The 14,970-nt window shown below is 40.6% G+C and overlaps 1 non-coding gene and 1 pseudogene across 1 annotated transcript; one reads left to right on the top strand and one right to left on the bottom strand.

Moving 5' to 3' along the window:
- The first annotated feature begins 278 nt into the window (after positions 1 to 278).
- On the top strand, positions 279 to 410 carry LOC115935485 (small nucleolar RNA SNORA51). The gene has a single exon (XR_004071109.1). It is a non-coding gene; the product is annotated as a small nucleolar RNA SNORA51 (small nucleolar RNA).
- Positions 411 to 12,146: 11,736 nt separating this feature from the next.
- Positions 12,147 to 12,275, bottom strand: LOC115935518 (uncharacterized; annotated as a pseudogene).
- Between the last annotated feature and the right edge of the window lie 2,695 nt (positions 12,276 to 14,970).

The following is a 14,970-nucleotide window of genomic DNA, read 5'->3' as shown; positions in this document are numbered from 1 at the left end:
GCTGGTTTTCTTTATGACTCCGAGCTCTTATTTCTAACATTCAGTAACAACTGCTAAGCAATAACCTAATTGCCCTTTTCTCTTATCCCCAGTCTCTCACCTGAGGTCCTTTTAAGTAAAAAAATCTGAGGAGAAATAATTACCTGTCAAATATGAGTGACAAATTCAAACTGTAACTGGTAGGCACTGAATCCTTAGCTCAGTGCCGGTTTGGGCCTGGATCGGTTGTTTCAGAAGCTGAAATCTTGTAAGTTTCAGCCTCAAAGATTTGTGGTGTTAGCCTCCTGGTGCTCAGCACAGGATGTGTTCTTACCCCAACCAAATAGAAAGAGTAGGCTGAATTAACCTATGCCATATACACCTCAACCCAGGCCCTGCAACTCCTCTGTATTGTCAATGGGTGGACATGGAGGGGGATTTAAAAAAAAAAAAAAAAAGAAAGGCCGAGCATGATGGCTCATGCCTGTAATCCCAGCACTTTGGGAGGCTGAGGTGGATGGATCACCTGAGGTCAGGAGTTCAAGACCAGCCTGGCCAACATGGTGAAACCCTGTCTCTACCAAAAATATGAAAATATTAGCTGGGTGTGGTGGCACGTGCCTGTAATCCCAGCTCTTTGGAAGGCTGAGGCAGGAGAATCACTTGAACCTGGGAGGCAGAGGTTGCAGTGAGCCGAGATCGTGCTACTGCACTCCAACCTGGGCGACACAGCAAGACTCTGTCTCAAAAAAAAAAAAAAAAAAAGAAAGAAAGAAAAAAATGATTGATGGCACCACTCACCGCCTGCAGTGGTTTGATCAGAAAATACACCACTTGCATGAATAATTTTAGATGCAATTTTTGAAGCTGATGTATTTATTGAGTAATTATGACAGATGGAGGAAAAATGGCATGTAGTAAGTTAAATTCTTGTCTAAAATTGTTGTTCAAAACATGTGAAGCACAATTAAATTATTCTGAAGCAAGATTTTTTTAAAAAGCAGGATTTTCTTTTGGTGTGATTAGGCTCTGTTAATTACTCTCTTATTCTATGTTTAGAATGAAAAGGTGGGCGTCATTACCCAGTGCAGCTGGATTAACAATAACAGCCCGCCCACAAAAGAAGGGGAGGACTTGTCTTAGACCCTATTAGGATCACAAGGCCTTTGTAAGTATGCCGATCAGACTTCCTTGAACCTTGGAGACATCTCTGAGAAAGAAATGTTCTGTCACTCTGAAAACATTCCTGAGGTGGGTCAAGCATGACCTAATCATAACACAATGGATTCCTTTTATGACCAACAGGAGAAAACACTCTATGGTAAAATGAATGCCTTGCACTATGTACGCCTATTTAAATTTGAAAGCCTGGGAAATTCACTACCCGGCATGGATGACTCACCCACTAACGAAAATAGCATGAAATACACGCTGGTAACTGCCAGTGACTTCTTTCCATTCATCTGTAGGGAAGCTCCAAGAGACAGTTTCCTTTTGGGACTTTTTGTCTGTGTATCTGCTTAAAAATTGTTAAAAGAGATTTTCTGGAAATCGTATTTTGCAATTTCCTCCCGTCTTTCTCCTTTTCCTTCTCCTCCTTCTTTTGCTCCTCCTTTCCTCCTCTGTATTGTCTTCTTTTCCTTCTCCTTGGGCATTTCCATTTGAATTTAGGTGCAGCATTCGGTGCAATCTAGGACCATTCTTGGTATGGGAATTGAATTTGGGTCACAGGTGGAGCCTTTAGCCTTACGATGATGAAAAGAATATTGCACCAGCATTTAGAAGAACTAGATTGGTTCTGTTTTAAGTATCAGCACTGGAATTGCAACTCAGGTTTTCTGATTTCAAACCCTGTACTCTTTCAAACACATCATTATTTCTTCTGTTCATTTTTGTCCTGAGATCATTATATCATTTGGATATCAAATTTTTAAAATTAATTAATTTTTTTGAGACTGAGTCTCACTCTGTCACCCAGGCTGGAGTGCAGTGGCGTGATCTTGGCTCACTGCAACCTCCACCTCCCGGGTTCAAGCAATTCTCCTGTCTCAGCCTCCCAAGTATCTGGGACTACAGGCACATGCTACCACACCCAGCTAATTTTTGTATTTTTAGTAGAGACGGGGCTTCACCATATTGATCAGGCTGGTCTCAAACTTTTGACCTCAGGTGATCCACACACCTCGGACTCCCAAAGTGCTGGGATTACAGGTGTGAGCCACTGCATCCATGTCTCCAACCATCTGTAATCCTAGATTACTGGATATCAAATTTAATAGGCAACTACTAAATATTGTGGGGTTTCCTACTTGGAGAAGGTAGATTAGGATAACAGGGTATACAAGTTTCCTGGGACAGGTGGGTCTGGGTTGGGGTATATTCAGAATAGTTATTCCCTGAATCAGTTGTATTACTCAGAAAAGCCTATTTTGGCTTCACAGAAGGAAGGCCAAGGTGAAGTCTGGAGGGAAAGAGAATAAAAAAATATATAGAATAAATAAAATGACTAGCTGGGAAGGTGTGTGATTTGAATGTCCCTGAAAGAGATATGTGGAAGTCCTAACCTCTGGTACCTATGAATGTGATCTTATTTGGAAATAGGGTCTTTGCAGCTGTGATCGAGATAAAATGAGGTTGTACTGGAGAAGAGTGGACCCTATTCCAATGACTGGTGTTCTTATAAAAAGAAGGAAATTTAGACATGGAGAAAATGTCATGTGATGATGGAGGCTTGGGGTGATGTGTCTACGAGTTAAGGAACAACAAACAAGGAACTACCTAGGCTGGGCGCAGTGGCTCATGCCTGTAATCCCAGCACTTCAGGAGGCCAAGGTAAGAGGTTAGCTTGAGGTCAAGAGTTGGAGAATAGCCAGGACAACACAGTGAGACCATGTCTCTATAAAAAATAAAAATAAACTAACCGGACGAGGTGGCACACGCCTGCAGTCCAGCTACTTGAGAGGCTGAGGTGGGAGGATCGCTTGAGCCCAGGCTGAGGCTGCAGTGAGCCGTGACTGCACCACTGCACTCCAGCCTGAGTGACAGAGCATGACCCTGTCTCAAACAACAACAACAACAATGAAAACAAAACCAAACAATAAACTACCAAAAGCTAGCAACAGGTGAGGAAGGATGGAAGGATCACAGGATCCTCGCTTAGAGCCTTCAGGGAGAGCATGGCTTGCTGACACTTTAATTTAAAACCTGTAGTTTCCAGAACTGTAAGACAATGAGTTTCTGTTGTTTTAGGCTACCTAGTTTGTGGTACTTAGTTACAGTAGCTCTAGGAAATTAATACAGAGAACTAGAAATGCAAGTTGAAAAAAATCCATGGAATCGGTTGAAGTGACTCAAAACTATGAAAGAATCATGCTGTTTTTATACTTAGATCTCTCAGATTCATTTCTTTATTGACTTGCATTTTGCAATACTACAGGAAGAAAACACCTAGATTAGGGTTCTGAGGTTTTCTGATAGCAGGGAAATCTTCCTTCTCAGTAACTATCAGCAAACATAGGAAGAGAATCTTGTATCTAAAAAAACAGAATATGCAAACATTACTTTTTTTTTTTTTTTGAGACGGAGTCTTGCTCTCTTGCCCAGGCTGGAGTGTGCAGTGGCGCGATCTCGGCTCACTGCAAGCTCTGCCTCCTGGGTTCACGCCATTCTCCTGCCTCCGCCTCCTGAGTAGCTGGGACTACAGGTGCCCACCACCATGCTGGCTAATTTTTTGTATTTTTAGTAGAGACAGGGTTTCACCGTGTTAGCCAGGATGGTCTTGATATCCTGACCTTGTGATCCGCCCATCAGTGCTGGGATTACAGGCGTGAGGTCCCACCACCATGCCCAGCCTAATTTTTAAAAAAATACATATTTTTGAGACAAGGTCTCACTCTGTTGCCTATGCTGGAGTGCAGTGGCATGATCATGGCTCACTGCAGCCTTAAACTGTTAAGTTCAAGTGACCTTCTTGTCTCAGCCACCCAAGTAGCTGGGACTACAGGCATGTGTCACCACTCAGCTATTTTAAATTTTTAAATTCTTTGTAGAAATGGAATCTCACTATGTTGCCCAAGCTAGGCTTGAACTTCAGGCCCCAAGTGATCCTTCCGCCTCAGTCTCCTAAAGCGCTGGGATTACAGGCATGAGCCACTGAGTTTGTCTAATGCTATTTCTTGACTTCAGTTTTAGCTATTATTTATTGTCATCCCCCTATTGTGGAAAAAGAGGCTTTGGCTCTTTTTATCATAATACCTTTGTCTTCTTTCTCTATTCTCAATACTATTATTTAGTTTCCAAACTCATTGTCAGAAGTATAGATCTTTTCTCAATACATTCGCGCACACACACATACACGCACACACACATCACGCACACACACATCACACACACACACACACACACACAGAAATTGGTGAGAAAAAGTGACCTGATAGAATAAGAGTGGAGGACATGAAAAGACATTTCACAAAAAAGAAATACAAATGTTAAAACATTTATGAAAAGACGTTAAATCCAATTCATAATTAGATGAATGCAAATTAAACTGAATATACCATTTTTCACTTCTCAGATTAGCAAAGTCTGAAAGTTTTACAATGCATTCTTGGCAAAGCTGTAGAGAAACAGGCTCTTTCATACACTGCTGTTGTGATTGCACATGTTATAAAGAATCTCTATGTAGGGCAATTTGGCAATATCCCCCAAATTACAAATGCATTTATTACTGTGACCTGAAACTCCTACTGATGAGCATTTATCCTTGAGATATACATACATAACGTCAGGAGTATATCAAATTATTTGTCACATTAAGGAACATTAAAAAGAAAATAGTAGGCCAGGCGCGGTGGCTCACGCCTGTAATCCCAGCACTTTGGGAGGCCGAGGTGGGTGGATCATGAGGTCAGGAGATCGAGACCATCCTGGCTAACACAGTGAAACCCTGTCTCCACTAAAAATACAAAAAATTAGCCAGACGTGGTGCTGGCGCCTGTAGTCCCAGCTACTTAGGAGGCTGAGGCAGGAGAATGGCGTAAACCTGGGAGGCGGAGCTTGCAGTGAGCCGAGATTGCGCCACTGCACTCCAGTCTGGGTGACAGAGCGAGACTCCATCTCAAAAAACAAACGAACAAACAACAAAGAAAATAGTAAATAATGATGTGTGTGTGGAAGATGGTGGTTAGGATGGATGGAGACATGGATGAAAACAGATATTTTATGTTTTTAAAAACTATATGAATGTACTGCCTATTGTAATTCAGACATAATGCATTCGTATGCAAATGAAGAATCTGTTAAAATAAAAGTTGATAAATGTCAATTACTCTTCTCTCTCTCTCTCTCCATACCCATCCATCCATCCATCCATCCATCCATCCATCCATCCATCCCTCCATCCAGTTTGAGACACTGCTGATATTTGTTCTGGATTTCATGTCCTCCTTCCTCCCTCTCCATTCTGGGTGAATTCTCTTCTAGTCTTGTTTTATAGTTGTTGTTTTAAAGAGTCTGCCCAGGTACAGTGTCTCTTACCTGTAATCCTAGTGCTTTGGGAGTCCAAGGCAGGAGGATCGCTTGAGGCCAGGAGTTCAAGTACAGTCTGAACAACATAGTGAGTCCATGTCTCTACAGAAAAAATATAAAATTTAGCTGTTGTGGTGTGTGCCTGTAATCCTAGCTACTCAAGAGGCTGAGGTGGGAAGATTGCTTGATCCCAGGAGTTTGAGGCTGCAGTGAGCTATGATCACACCATTGCATTCCAGACTCCAGCCTGGGTGACAGAGAAAGGTCTCCTAACCGCCATTTTCAGAATTTCCATTGTCTCTCCTCTGTGCTAGACTCTCTTTTTATTAAATCCTGTGTCTTATTTTCCTTAGTATTCTCCCTTGTTTGGGTAGAGGCTGTGTTCCAGTGCTTATAGAGATTTGGCGTGTAAAGAAAAAAGTTTGTATTCTGTCCTCACATTGGATTAATATATTTTTTTGTCAGTAGGCTGCAAATGATTTCTGCTATGAATTCTGAAGTCATTGCTTCATCATTTTCTAGATTTCAGTGTTCCCACTGAAATCTGATGCCAGCCTGATTCCTGATTCTTTGTACTTGATGTGTTTTTTTTTACCCTTCTCTGGAAGTTCTAAGGGTCTTCTTTTTGTCCCTGGTATTCTGAAACGTCATTGCAATGAGCCTTGGTGTAGTTTCCCTCTCATTTGTAGTCTTGTTTCTAGGGGACTCCTTTTGATCTGGAAATTGGCTTTCCTTAGTTGGAAACAATTGTTGCTGTTATGTCTAGCATCACTTTCTCATGTTAAAACTTAGTTTCCTTTCTCTGGAATTCCTATTACTTGGCTTAAATCCTAAGCTGATCTTTTAATATTTGTTATTTGTTCTGTGTTCATATCTTTGCCTTTTGCTCTACAGTATGGGAGATTTCCATGGCATTATGTTTCAACCTTTCTATTGAAGTATTTACTTCCACTTCCATATTTTTAATTTCTAAGAGCTTTCTGAATGTTTCTTTTTATACCTTCTGGGAAGAAAAGGATTAGCGGCTGGTTTGTAACTTACTCGACTTGACTTGGAAATGCCAGGAAAAAAAAAAAAAAATAGAAAGGACCAAGTCAAATCTTGCAAACTAGCTAATGGGATAGCATCTACAAGCAGAAAGAGATCTCATTTCTGGAATGCTTTTACCAGGATGTACCGGGTCTGGCTAGGTGGCTCTTGCTGTGCAATTCTGGAATCCATGCATACATGGAGGCATGGCCCACTTGAAAATGTCCATGTCTGCTGTGTAATTGTCAGAGTATAAAAAGAAGATTTTTGTCAATAAAATAACTCTATTTGTGTAATGGATGTCTTATATATGCTACTTAGAACCTTACATGTTAACTCTGGACTACAGAATGTTATAAAGTGGCAAGGAAGGACTGGGGATCCGCAGTGGTCATTTCAGACTTTTCCAGGTTTTGCCTACATGTCATGATCACCTGTATCCTTTGAATAATTAGGTTTTCTGTTGGTTTATTTGTTTTGAGACAGAGTCTAGATCTGTTGCCCAGGCTTGAGTGTATGGCACAAACATGGCCCATTACAGCCTCGACCTCCCTGGCTCAAGTGACCCTCCCATCTCAGCCTTCTGAGTAGCTGGGTCCATAGGCACATACCACCACACCTGGCCAATTTATTTGTATTTTTTGTAGAGATGAAATTTCACTATATTGCCCAGACTGGTCTTGAACTCCTGGGCTCAAGTGATCCTCCTGCCTGGGCCTCCTAAAGTCCTGGGATTACAGGCATGAGCCACTGCACCTGGCCCAATTAGTAAATTTTGATACTGGCTAAGATCTCTGATTCTTATGAGTTTCATTTGATAATCTCATCCTTGGGGTTACCTCAGCATCCCATTTCATAGATTCAATATCTTCTCTTTTCTCTTTGAGGATATCAATTACGGTTTTTATTTTTTATTTAATTTTTATTGTTTTAGAGATGAGCCTTACTCTGTTGTCCAGGTTGGAGTCCAGTGACATGATCATAACTCACTGTAGCTTCAAACTCTCAGCCTCAGGCCATCCTCCCATCTCACCTTGCTGATTAGTTGGGATAACAGGCATAAGCCACTACAGCTACCCTCAATTATGTTTTTAAAGTCATTTTTCACCGGCATTGTCTCTTTTTCCATCCAATTTCTTCTCTCTTTGTGTTTGTTGGGATCTCTTTGATGTCAAAAGCTTTTTCCAAGTGTTGACTCATCCTTAGGTGTTCATTTATATTTCAGATTTAGACACTGTGTGGATGAGTGTAGTTTTTAAAAAGGAGAGTTCACTATAGGATGATCAGGGAGGGCCATCGGCTATTTTTCAGGAGACTCCAGGTGCCAATATGGGTCTGTATGAATTCCCTGTGGACTGGTCAGTGTTGAAGGTGAGGAAGCCTACACTTTCTGGATTGGGGGCTTTGTAAGTTCTCTGTTGCTACTGTAAGAAATGACCATAAGTGTATCACTTAACATGGTAGAAATGTATTATCCTACAGTCCTGGAGGTCAGAGGTTGGACACAAGTCTCACTGGGCTAAAATCAAGGGATTGCAGGACTGTGTTCTTCCCTGGAGGCTCTAGGGAGCATCTGTTTTCTTGCCTTTTCCAGCTAAAGGTTGCTCCACATTTCTTGGCTGTGGTCCCCTTCCATCTTCAAAGACAGCAATGGCCCGTGGAGTCTTTCTCATATCCTGATACTTCTTCCCTCCTTCTGTCACTTATTAGGACCTTTGTGATCACATTGGATGCATTCAGATCATCCAGGGTTTATTAGCAACCTTAATTTCACCTTACCATGTAACATAACACGTTCACAGGTCCTGTGGATTAGGATGTGGACATCCTTGTGGGGCCATTATTCTGTCTACTGAAGGGGTATATTCCTGGTTACTATTATTCCGAAAGACAAGTAGGAGAAGGAGGCTGGGAGGTGGTACCAAATGTGTGGTGTGGAATATTACTTAGTTCCCCTTATTCAGCTAGCATCCTCAACTCTGCCTGGTGTCTGAGTTCAGAGTGCAAAGCAGTATCTTCAGAGGGTTAATTTTCAGTCTTCTTCAAGGGTAGGGGCAGAGTACTGTCCTAACTTTCTCAGGATGGGAGGACATTTAATGCTGTTTCATTTTCATTTAATTCAAAATACTTCAAAATTTCTCTGAAGACTTTCTTTGACTCATTTGTTATTTAGAAGTGTGTGCCTTAATATCCAAATATTTCAGGATTTTTCAGCTACCTTTCTGTTTTTTTTTAAGAGAGGGAGTCTTGCTATATTGCCCAGGCTGGGCTTGAATCCTTGGGCTTGAGCAGTACTCCCACCTCAGCCTCTAGACTAGCTGGTACTACAGGTGCATATCACCATACCTAGCTTTATCTTTCCATTATTAATTTCTAGCTTAATTCCATTGTGGTCTCACAGCATACTCTGTATGTTTTCTATCCTTTTAAGTTTGTTGAGATCTGTTTTATAGCCCAGAATGTGGTCTATATTTGTGAATGTTCCATGTGACCTTGAGAAAATGTGTTTTCTGTTGTTGTTGGATGACGTATTTCATACATGTCAATTAGATCCAGTTGATTGGTGGTGCTGTTCACTTCAGGTATATCTTTACTAATTTTCTGCCTGCTGGATTTGTCAGTTACTGATAAGGGGGTTTTGAAGTCTCCAATTATAATAGAGGTGGATTTGTCTATTTCTCCTTGCAGTGCTATCAGATTTTGCTTCAAGGATATCGATTCTGTTGTTTGGTGCATACACATTGAGGATTATTATGTTTTCTTAAAGAATTGAGTCTTCCATTGTTAGGTAATACTCCTCTTTATTCTTGAGAAATTTTCTTATTCTGAAGTCTTTTATCTGAAATTAATATAGTTACTCTACTTTTCTTTGGATAGTGTTAGCATGGTATATCTTTCTCTTTTTACTCTTAATATATGTCTTTATTTTTAAAGTGAGTTTGTTGCACACAACATAAAATTGGATCTTGTTTTTTGATCCACTCTGTCTGTCTTTTCACTGGTATATTTAGACCATTCACATTTAAAGTGATTATTGAAATAGTTGGATTAATATCTACCATATTTATAACTGTTTTATACTTGTTGCACTTTGTCTTTTTCTTTGTCTTCCCTCTTCTACTACCTGCTTGGTTTTAATGGAATATTTTATATGATTCCATTTTCTATCCTCTCTTAGCATAATATTACACTTTTACATTTTTTTCACTGGTTGCCCTAGAATTTACACTGTACATTTACAACTAACCTAAGTCCACTGTTAATACTATGCCACTTCACAGGTAGTGCGGATGCATTATAACAAAGTATTCCTAGTTCCTTTCTTCCTTCCCTTAAAACATTGCTGGCACTCATTTCACTTATCCATACACTATAATCAAATTATTATCGAATTGCTATTATTATTTTAAACAATAATTATTAGATCAATGAATATGAAAACTAAAACATTTTATCTTTCATTTATTCCTTCTCTGATGGCTTTTTCATTCTTGATGTGAACCTGCGTTTCTGTCCTAAATAATTTCCCTTGTCTCTGAAAACTTTAAAAAAATGTTTCATATAAGATGGATCTACAGACATCAAATTCTTTTATTGTTTAGCTGAGAAAGTATTTATTTCTCTTTCCATTTTTGAAGGATAATGTTATTGGATACAGAATTTTAGATTATTGGTTTTGTGCTTTCACCATTTTATTTATTTTTATATATATACATATATATACACATACATATATATATATATATATATTTTTTTTTTTTTTTTTTTTTTTTTTTTGAGATGGAGTCTTGCTCTGTTGCCCAGGCTGGAGTACAGTGGCACAATCTTGGCTCACTACAACCTCCACCTCCCGGGTTCAAGTGATTTTCCTGTCTCAGCCTCTTGAGTAGCTGGGACTACAGGTGTCCACCACGATGCCCGACTAATTTTTGTATTTTTAGTAGAGACAGGGTTTCACCATCTTGGTCAGGATGGTCTCGAACTCCTGACCTCAGGTGATCCACCCATCTTGGCTCCCCAAAGTGTTGGGATTACAGCCGTGAGCCACCGCACCCATCCATGTTTTTAAAATTGTAAATGGACAAATTATAGTTGTATCAACACTTTAAATATTTCACTCCACTCCTTCCTTCCTTCCTTTCCTTCTTTCTTTCTTTCTCTCTCTCTCTTTCTTTCTCTTCCTTTCTTTCTTTCTTTCTTTCTTTCTTTCTTTCTTTCTTTCTTTCTTTCTTTCTGTCTCTCTCTCTTTCTCTTTTTCTCCCTCCGTCCCTCCCTTCCTTTCTTTCTTCCTTTCTTTCTTTCTCAGAGTCTTGCTCTTTCACCCAGGATGGAGTGCAGTGGCATGATCTCGGCTGACAGCAACTTCTGCCTCCCAGGTTCAAGCAATTCTCCTGCCTCCCCCTCTTGAGTAGCTGGGATTACAGATGTGTGCCACCACACCCAGCTAATTTTTCTGTTTTTAGTAGAGACGGGCTTTCGCCATGTTGGCCAGGCTGGTCTCAAACTCCTGACCTCAGGTGATCTGCCCACCTTGGCCTCCCAAAGTGCTGGGATTACAGGCGTGAACCACTGCACCCAGCCGTGTGGCTTCTCTTCGCTACTCTTCTCCTCCCTTCTCTTCTCCTCTCCTCTCCTCTCCTTTCCTCCCCTCTTCTCTTCTTCTCTTCTCTCTCTTCTTCAATTTGGAGACAAGGTTTCATTCTGTTGCCCAGACTGGAGTGCAGTGATGCAGTCATAGCCCACTACAGCCTTGAACTGTTGGACTTAAATGATCCAAGCAATCCTCCTGCCTCAACCTCCAGAGTAGATGGAACTACAGGCGTGTGCCACCATACCCGGCCTTGCTTTTGTGGCTTCTGAAAGAAAGTCTAACATAATCTTTATCCTTGTTCCTCTATAGGTAAGGAATTGTTTTCCTTTGGCTTTTTTAGTTGTCTTGTTTCCTGCAGGTACAGATTTTTGCTATTTATCTTGCTTGGTGTTCTCTGTGGCTTGGTGTCTATCATTAATTCCAGACATTTCTCAGCCATTAGTACTTTAGATTTTTCTTTTAGGCTAGGTGTGGTGGCTCACGCCTGTAATCCTAGCACTCCGGGAGACTGAGGCAGGCAGATTGCTTGAGTCCAGGAGTTTGAGACTAGCCTAGACAACGTGGCAAAACCCCATCTTTACAAAATATATACAAATTGTCAGGGTGTGGTGGCACACGCCTGTCCAGCTACTTGGGGACTGAGGTGGGAGGATTGCTAAAGCCTGGGAGGTGGAGGCTGCAGTGAACCATGATCATGACACTGAACTCCAGCTTGGGCAACAGAGTGAGATCCGGGTGTCAAAAAAGAAAAAAAAAAGGCCTCTGTACATATTTTGCTTCTTTCTCTTCTTCTTCTAGTGTTCTCATTTCCCGTGTTACACCTTTTGTAATTGTCCCACAGTTCTTGAATATTTGGGATTTTATCTATTTATTTATTTCACTCTTTGCATTGCAGTTTTGGAAGGTTGTATCAGCATCTTCAACCTCATTGATTCTTCAGCTGTGAACAGTCCAACAACGAACCCATCAAAAGCATTCTTCATGTTTGTTACAATGTTTTATATTTATTTTTCCCTTTTCATTTCTGTCAGGTAATGTGCTGACTTCGCAGCAAGGGTTGAGGGAGGCACATCTTACAGATCCAAGTGAAAGCCCAGTCATCAAGTGTGAGAGCCAAATCAACCATCATGCTTAGGAATTACAAAAAGATTACAGTGTTTTTTTATTTCTAACATTTCCTTTTGATTCTTTCTTAGGGTTTTCATCTTTCTGCCTACTTTACCCATCTGTTTTTGTTTGTTTTTCCCAAATTGAATTTTCTTTTTCTTTCTTTCTTTTTTTTTTTTTTTTTTTTTTTTTTAGATGGAGTTTCACTCTTATTCCCCAGGCTGGAGCACAATGGCGCTATCTCAGCTCACTGCCGCCTCCACCTCTTGGGTTCAAGTGATTCTTCTGCCTCAGCCTCCCAAGTAGTTGGGATTACAGGCATGTGCCACCATGCCCAGCTAATTTTGTATTTTTTGGTAGAGTCGGGGTTTCTGCATGTCGGTCAGGCTGATCGCGAACTCCCGACCTCAGGTGATCCACCCACCTCAGCCTCCAAAAGTGCTGGGATTATAGGCATGAGCCACCGTGCCCAGCTTGAATTTTCTTATTTATTTATTTACTGAGACACGTCTCACTTTGTCACCCAGGCTGGAGTGCAGTAGTGCCATCTCAGATCACTATAGCCTTGACCTCCCAAGTTGAAGCAATACTCCTGCCTCAGCCTCCCCCACGTAGCTGGACTACAGGCGTGCACCACTATGCCTGGCAAATTTTTTTTAATTTTTGGTAGAGAGAGAGTTTCACCATGTTTCCCAGGCTGATCTCAAACTCCTGAGCTCAAGCCATCCACCTGCCTCAGTCTCCCAAAATGTTGTGATTACAGGTATGAGCCACCTTGCCTGGCCTTGAATTTTCTTTATTTTCTTTCTCCCTTTCTCTCTGTCTTCTTCCTTCCTTTCTCCTTTTCTCCATCTCTTTCTTCGTTCCTTTTTACTTGAAAAATTTTTGTTTTAATTGTTTGTAGAGACAGTCTCACTCTGTTGCTCAGGCTAGTTCTCAAACTGCTGGCCTCAAGTGATCCTCCTGCCTCAACCTCCAAAGTGCTTGGATTACAGGTGTGAGCTACCACACCCAGCTTCCTTTCTTTTCTTCTCATCCATCTGGTTTTTTTTTTATTATTTTTTAAATGGTAGTCAAATAAAGCAGTAGGAGTGGAGAAGGAACAAAGAAATCTGTAACTGGTTGCGATCAATTAGTTACTCATCTGTTTTTGCATGTAGTTCACGTTTTCCTTTACAGCGCTTAGCATATTAATCATAATTATTTAAAATATCTGCCTGAGAATTCCCAAATCTCTGCCTTGTCTGAGTCTGGTTCTAATGCTTGCTTTGCCTATTCAAACTGTAAACTTTCTTGCCTTTTTTTCTGCTTTGTAATTTTTTTGTTGAATGCTGAACATAACGTATTGGGTAATAGGAGCTGAAGTAAATGGGCCTTTAGTTTGAGGCTTTATGTTTATCTGGCTAGGCTGTGTTTAATGTTTGCTGTAGTTATAAAGTGTCAGAGACTTCAGTTTTCTCTAGTGTTCTTGTGTTTGTCTTTCCTGTTGCCTTTGGGTTTCCCTAGAATCTCCTTCTTCAATAGAGCTTGTGTCTTTTATATCTCTGTTATAATCTACTGTTACTATACTGGAACCCTATTGATGTGGTGGTAAGGTATTATGGAGAAGCAGCATTGTATAATCATGATTCAGCCTTCCTTTTCTTTCTTTCTTTCTTTCTTTCTTTCTTTCTTTCTTTCTTTCTTTCTTTCCTTCTTTCTTTCTTTCTTCCTTCCTTCCTTTCCTTTCCTTTCCTCTTTCTTTCTTCCTTTCCTCTTTCTTTCTTCCTTCCTTTCTTTTCCTTTCCTTTCTTTCTTCCTTTCCTTTCCTTTTCCTTTCCTTTCTTTTTTCTTTTTTTCTTTTCTTTCTCTTTCTTTCTTTCCTTTCTTCCTTTCTTTCTTTCTTTCTTTCTTTCTTTCTTTCTTTCTTTCTTTCTCTTTCTTTCTTTCCTCTTTTCTTTCCTCCTTTCTTTTCTTTCTCTCTTTCTTTTTTTGTCTCTCTCTTTGTCCCTGGCTTGTGACTTTGGGAAGAGTTTTAGTTTTTTTCCCTCCCTTTATATGAGATAGGAAGCTAAAAGTGGCTTAATTGCTTATTGTCCTTCCACAAGATCAGATAAGGCTTTAACAAAGTAGTTTCTTTTGAGAGAAGCCTTTTGTTATGGAGAACAGAAGTTTCTGGGCTTATTTCAAAGTGGTTACTTCTTCTCTCCACCTGCCCTACACATGAGGAGATTTTTCTGTTTTCTTCATTGTAAGAACCTAATGGGACTTCTGGAGGAAAACTCATGAAAGTATCAGGGGCGGGAGGGCAGGGGGGTGGGGCAGTGCGCCTGAGATTGAGCCCATAATAGTTTTTAACTCGCAGGCTGGTCCACACTCAACCTCAAGCACTTAGTCAGTTACAGTTTAAATGTTCCCACAGGCTTCATCTCTGTCAGCTTCTGCTCCTAGTAAGCTGTGACTCACCTGTCTCTCCAGCTTTTGATGTGGGAGTTTGCTCTGTGACCTAAGTTCTCTGATGGTTCTGAGAAGAATTGCTGAAATTTAGTCTGTACAGCATCTTTTCTTGTTGTAAGGACGGGAGTGATGACTTCCAAACTCTTTACATATTTGTTTGAAAAACTCAAATCATTTTTCCTCACACCACCACCACCACAACAGAGAAGACTTCTGCGACCAAATGTGCGTGGGTTTTCCCCCATACCCTAAGAAACAGACACCAGCTGAGTGTCTTTTAATTCAAGTCACTTTTGGTGCTA

This window comes from Gorilla gorilla, chromosome 6 (assembly GCF_029281585.2).
Source record: "Gorilla gorilla gorilla isolate KB3781 chromosome 6, NHGRI_mGorGor1-v2.1_pri, whole genome shotgun sequence".
Taxonomy (NCBI): Eukaryota; Metazoa; Chordata; class Mammalia; order Primates; family Hominidae; genus Gorilla; species Gorilla gorilla.
Note: the sequence above shows the minus strand (reverse complement) of the source record. Positions and strands in the feature narration are given on the sequence as shown.